This window comes from Myotis daubentonii, chromosome 12 (genome assembly GCF_963259705.1).
Source record: "Myotis daubentonii chromosome 12, mMyoDau2.1, whole genome shotgun sequence".
Taxonomy (NCBI): domain Eukaryota; kingdom Metazoa; phylum Chordata; class Mammalia; order Chiroptera; family Vespertilionidae; genus Myotis; species Myotis daubentonii.
This window is the reverse complement of record NC_081851.1, coordinates 54,449,245-54,456,003: the sequence shown is the minus strand read 5'-3', so window position 1 is coordinate 54,456,003 and position 6,759 is coordinate 54,449,245. Positions and strand designations below refer to the sequence as shown.

The following is a 6,759-nucleotide window of genomic DNA, read 5'->3' as shown; positions in this document are numbered from 1 at the left end:
GCACTCCGCACCTGAGTATTTCACTTCAGCACTGCGCCTCCTCTGAGTCTGGGTATGATATTCTCTTTCCTCCTAGTTGTAGAATTTCCACTCAGCCAGCCTTCCTGTGGTTCTGGATGATGTCTGTTCTGTCCTTTAGTTATATCTCTGAAGTGGTTGTTCGAGGCAGCAATCTCCGGCGTTAACCTATGCCGCCATCTTGGTTTCTCTGTCCATTTTCCTAATTTTAAGCAGGACTGATTTCCCCTTGTCCTCCCCAAACTTCAACTTACTATTATAGCAAGTGAGGAGGGTTATTATTTCATAGAAAAAGATATTTATTTGTATGTAGTTACACAGCCTCCAAATGGTGAATGCAAACACTACATTTAAACTTAATGGAGATTGGGAAAAACTTTGTAAGATTAAAAATAGTGAGGGGGATCACAAACTATCAATAGACCACTTTTTTTTTTAACACACTTATTTGGGTATGATTGACTTACCAAAAGCTGTATGTATTTAATGTATGCAACTTGAATTTGGAGAGAAGTATACACCCGTGAAACCATCACCACAGTCTACAAACATCTCTTTTTAGCAACAAAATGTTAGACATGGTCTCTTTAAAGTCAAGAACAAGAAAAGAAATGGGAAAAAAAGAGGGACATCTGTAATAGTTTCAACAATAAAGATAAATTTAAAATAAATAAATAATCCATGAGTAAGCCTTTTGAAGTAAACATTTTAAAAATGGATATTTGGAAATGTTTTCAGTGCTATGTGGTTTCTGTTGCCAAAATCTATAAATACTCACATAGCCATATAGTTTAAACTTAGAAGTAAAATGTCCTAATCTGCTTGAAATAAAAAAGAATAAGAAAAGAATATTCAATATCACTGCTCCTATTAAATACAGGATTGGACAAAAGTAGGTTTACAGTTGTCAGTACACAAAACAGAGTTTATTCTTATATTATTATTTATTAATTACTCTATTCTTTTCTTTTCTTTTTTAAAAAAATATATTTTATTGATTTTTTACAGAGAGGAAGGGAGAGGGATAGAGAGTTAGAAACATCGATGAGAGAGAAACATCGATCAGCTGCCTCCTGCACATCTCCTACTGGGGATGTGCCCGCAACCCAGGTACATGCCCTTGACCGGAATCGAACCTGGTACCTTTCAGTCTGCAGGCCGACGCTCTATCCACTGAGCCAAACCGGTTCCGGCTAATTACTGTATTATTTTCCACACAAGCAACTGTTAACCTATTTTTGCCCCACCCTGTATTGTATTAAGTCTTAGCCAATGCAATTAGAAAGGAAAAAAATAAGGTAAAAGGGTTAAAAAGAAAGAAAAAAACCTGCCTGTATTAGTTTTTATGGTGCTGTTACAAATTACCAAAATCTTGAGTCTTGAAACATCACAAATATTTTATCTTACAGTTCCACAGTTCAAAAGATCCCATTGAGCCAAATGCAGGCGTTGGCAGGGCAACGTTCCTCTCTGGAGGCCCTCGGGGAAAATCAGTGTCCTTGCCTATTCTAGTTTCTAGTGGCTGCCTGCATCGTTGGCTCTTTCCTGCACCATCAAAGCCAGGAACATCAGGCCAATTCCTTCTGATGGCCAAACCTAAACTGCACTTTTTAAGAATGTAATACTCCTCTATGGCAAGAGAAACTACAAATACTATCAAAAGTCAAAGGACAAAGGGAAAGATATTTAAAACATAAGTTTTAAGGATTAAATGCTTTACTAATAAGGAATTCTTACATAGCCATAAGAAAAAAATCCAAATATCCTATTATAAAAATGGTCAAATAAAATAATCTTGAGGAACAAGCTATAGCAACTAAGACATTGTGATATTGGTGCAAGAATACACAAACAGTGCTCACATCAGCAGCACATGTACTAAAATTGAAATGATACGAAGAAGATTAGCATGGCCTATGTACAAGGATGACACACAAACCAATCAACCAACCAATGGAACAGAATGGAGAAAGAGAACCACATATAGTCACCTGATTAATGACAGTGACAATACATATTGTAAAGCAAAGGGCAAAAGATGGTTTTTCTATTAAATGGTGTTGGGTGAATTGACTATCTGCATGGAATAAAATGTGTCTGGATCTCCACTTCATACCATGCACAAAACTCAATTCCAGCCCAGCGACGTGGCTTAGTGGTTGAGTATTGACCTATGAACCAGGAGGTCACAGTTCGATTCCCGGTCAGGGTACATACCCGGATTCCCAGTGTGGGTCGTGCAGAAGGCAGCTTATCAATGACTCTCTCCCTTCCTCTCTGAAATAAATAAAAATGTATTTTAAAAAATCAATTCCAAATGGATTACAGATCTAAATATGAAAGAGAAAACAATAAAACTTTGGAGGAAAACATAGAAGACTATTTTCATGGCCTTGGAGTGGGCAAAGATTACTTAAACAGTCACAAAAAGCATTAACCATAAAAATTTTTTTGATAAATTTACCATATTAAAATAAAATAAAAACTTCTGCTCATCCAAAGATACCATTTAGATAGTGAAAAGGGAACAAACAAGGTGGGAAAAGATATTTGCATACATATTATTAACTCACTGGATAGAAAAAAGACCAGAGATTTCAACAGGCACTTCACAAAGAAAAAACTAAATGGCCAATAAATAAAAAGAAACAATAGTCATTAGAGAATTTCAAATTAAAACTACAATGAAATACTGTTACACACCCACCAGAATGACTAAAATTAAAAAGACCGACAATACTAACTGTTGACAAGGATGTGAGGTAACCATTACTCTCATACATTGTTGATGGGATGTAAATTGGTATGACCACTTTGGAAAATTGTTTTATATGAATCAATGTTAGGTGAAAAGTGTAGAATAGAAAATTATTTATATGAGCACACTCCCAGTTATAATCATATATATACTTTTTTTGGGACAATATCTCTATCTCTATTTCAGAAGAAAACATACTTTCTGATCATTTCTGTGACATGGAATTACAGAGCATTTATATTTTCTTCTTTTTAAATTTTTCCATGTTAGTCTCTGTCATAGTCTTGAATTTATTACTAAATATGACTCAATACCTTTTGTTCCTTGAACTTATTACTAAATAAGACTCAATACCTTTTGTTCTCCTTGGAGGAGTCTATTAGGACCAAATGCTGATTTTTTTTTTTACTAAAGATTTTGCAGGAAAGACAGAAGAGAATTTTATACTGTACAGTTCACAGCACTTCATATATTTCCCTCAGATATACTTTGTGATGGTTACTTTTATGTATCAACTTGACTGGGCTGTGGGATGCAGAAATACCTTGTTAACATTATTTCTAGGTGGCTGCCTGCATCCTAGCATAGGAATAATGACCCCTGCAAGCACCCCATTTGGGAGAGAGCTGCCCCCAAGTTCCTGCCCCAATGCCAGACAATCCAGTTCCTCCCCATATGTCCCTTGTTCCATGTAGCACTGGAGCTCAGAGGGAGTAGACCATGCAAGTTCATGCGCCAGCCCTTTAAGAGGAATTGCCTGGGGCTCCAGCAGCCTCCTTGTCTCTCAGCCACAATCCCTTCTAGTTTTTACAGCCTGAAGTTATGGGGACTTCTCTTCCCAGCTCTGGAACCTTGGGGTGTGGTGTGGGCTGGGACCCCTTTTGTCTCATGGGAAGCCTCTGTAGTGGAGATATCCTTCCCAATCAAAAAAACAACAACAAACATACCAGGTGTGGGTGTTAAACCAGTCTGTTCCATGCCTCTGGACCTCCTACCAGTTTCATGTACTTTCTTTTTTACTTCTCTAGTTGTAGGACCTCCATGAAGCCAGATTTCAGATGATTCTGAATGATGGTTGTTCTGTATTTTAGTTGTAAATTTGATGTGGTTGTGGGAGGTGGTGGTTACCGGTGTTTACCCATGCTACTATCTTGGTTCTCCCCTCAAATAAATTAAAATTTATTAATTACAGCCTGGCTAGTGTGGCTTAGTGGTTGAACCAGAGGGTCACAGTTTGATTCCTGGTCAGGGCACAAGCCCTGGTTGCAGATTTGATGCCCAGTAGTGGGTGTGCAGGAGGCAACCAATCAATGATTCTCTTTCATCATTGATGTTTCTATTTCTCTCTCCCATTCCCATCCTCTCTGAAATCAATATAAATATTTTAATAAAAATTTATTAATTTATAAAGGAATTAATTAATTAACAGAAAACAGACAACAAATTAATCTAAAATGTTATGAATTTTGATAAGAATTTAAAATTTGAAATGACCCCATGATAAAAGTGTCCTAAATTTTGATTGTGATGGTAGTTATACAACTGTATGAATTAACTAAAAATCTTCTAATTCTGTGCTTTCCAATTCGGTAGCAATTAAAACCACATGTAGCTACTAAATTTAAAATTATTCAAATGATATTACTGCAAAGCTACAGTTATCAAAGTAATGTGGTATCGGCACAAGAAGATGAATATCTATATGTCTATATATCTATATATCTATATATCTATATATCTGCCTATACCAGTGATGGCGAACCTTTTGAGCTCGGCGTGTCAGCATTTTGAAAAACCCTAACTTAACTCTGGTGCTGTGTCACATATAGAATTTTTTTTGATATTTGCAACCATAGTAAAACAAAGATTTATATTTTTGATATTTATTTTATATATTTAAATGCCATTTAACAAAGAAAAATCAACCAAAAATATGAGTTTGCGTGTCACCTCTGACACGCGTGTCATAGGTTTGCCATCACTGGCCTATACTAATAATAGGGTAATATGAAAATTGGTTGGGATGCTGTCACAGTAATGACTGATCATCAGGCTGCGTGCACAGCAGGTGCAGGTGGGCAAGGACTTGCAGTGTTGGGGGTGAGGCTGTGGCAGAGAGGCTTCTCCACGTGCTTGCGCCCAGGTCCTCAGATGTGCGGAGAGGCCCCTCTGCTGTGGGCCTGGCTGGAGGTCTGCAGGCGCGGAGAGGCCCCCTCCACCATGGGCCTGGCCCGGGGGCGGGGCCGTGGTGGAGAGACTTCTCCACCACAGGCCCAGCCAGGGGGCCTCAGGCATGCAGAGAGGCCCCTCTGCCGCAGGCCTGGCCAGGAGTCCTCAGGCTCACAGAGGTCTGAAGGCCTCCGCCGCAGCCTGGCAAGGGGGTGGGGCCATGGCGGGGGCTTCCATATGCCTGCACTGGGGGTCCGCAGGCCTCCCCTGACTCCAGCCTACCTCTTTGGGGAAATCCATTGAGGAGCCCCAGGTGGGTGGGCATGGCCTACCCCTTTGGGGCAATGGATTGCAGGGCTCCTGCACTGTGACAGGGCACAGGCCAGGCTGGGGGACCCCCAACCTGCCCCAAGTGCATGAATTTTGTGCACCGGGCCACTAGTATATTTATATATCTATATCTATATATCTATATATCTACCTATATATATATATCAGTGAAATAGAATCGGTCCAGATTCAAGTCATAAATCTATGTTCAGTTGAATGTTGCCAAAACCATTTGAGGAGGAAATAATAATTTTTTCAACAAATGGTGCTGAGACAACAGCATAGCCACATGCAAAAAGTAAGGTTGGACCCTTATTCACACCATATACAAATATTAACTCAAAACAGATCAAAGACCTAAATGTAAGAGTTAAAATTATAAAACTCTTGGAAGAAAACAGGGGTAAATATTCATGACCTTGGATTTGGCAATGAAGTTTTATATATGACACTGAAAATATAAGTTCAAAAGAGAAAACAGATAAACAGGGCATCATGCAAATTAAAAACTTTTGTGCATCGAAGGACACCATTAAGACAGTGGAAAGGCAATCAACAGAATGGAAAAACATATTTGAAAATCATATATCTTATAATGGTCTAGTATCCAGAATAGATTAAGATCACTTGCAACCCAATTCCAGAATGGGCAAAGGGCCAAATAGACATTTCTCCAAAGAAGATACACAAGTGATCAATAAGCACATGAAATGCACTTAATATTATTAGTCATAAGAGAAATGCAAATCAGAACAACAATGAGATACTACTTGACATACACTGGGATGGCTAAAAAAAAGTAAAAGAAAATAACAAGTGTTGGCAAGGATGTTGATCAACTGGAACCCCTGTACACTGTTCATGGGAAAGTAAACTGGTACAGTTCTATGAAAAACAGTTTTGTATTTCAAAAGTTAAACATAAAATTACCATATGACCAAGCAATTTCACACCTAGGTATCTACGCCCCCAAAATTAAAAACAGATATTCAAACAAAAGTTGGTATGAATGTTCATAGCAACATTATTTACAATAAACAATATGTTCATCAGCTGATGAATGGATAAACAAAATATGATCCTATATAATATGAAAGAGAAAACAATATGCAAATTGACTGAACGGCAGAACAACCGGTTGCTATGACACGCACTGACCACCAGGGGGTAGATGCTCAATACAGGGGGAGTGCTGCTCAGCCAGAAGTCGGGCTCACAGCTGGTGAGCGCAGCGGCGGTGGCAGGAGCCTCTCCCGCCTCCACTGCAGGCGGGTGGTAAGGAGCGAGGGGTCCTGGACTGCAAGAGCCCCAGACTGCAAGAGGGATGTCTGACTGCTGGCTTACGCCCGATCCCCTGGACTGAGGGACCCTCCCTCCAGTGCACGAATTTTGTGCACTGGGCCTCTAGTATATTCATAAAAAAGAATGGAGTACTGACACATGTTACAACATAGTTGAACCTTGAAAACATTATGGAAAGTGAA

At 39.1% G+C, this 6,759-nt stretch overlaps 1 non-coding gene across 1 annotated transcript; it reads left to right on the top strand.

The window, feature by feature from the left end:
* Positions 1–1,872: 1,872 nt before the first annotated feature.
* LOC132213988 (U6 spliceosomal RNA) lies at positions 1,873–1,979 on the top strand. Its single transcript, XR_009448100.1, has one exon. It is a non-coding gene; the product is annotated as a U6 spliceosomal RNA (small nuclear RNA).
* Positions 1,980–6,759: the final 4,780 nt, after the last annotated feature.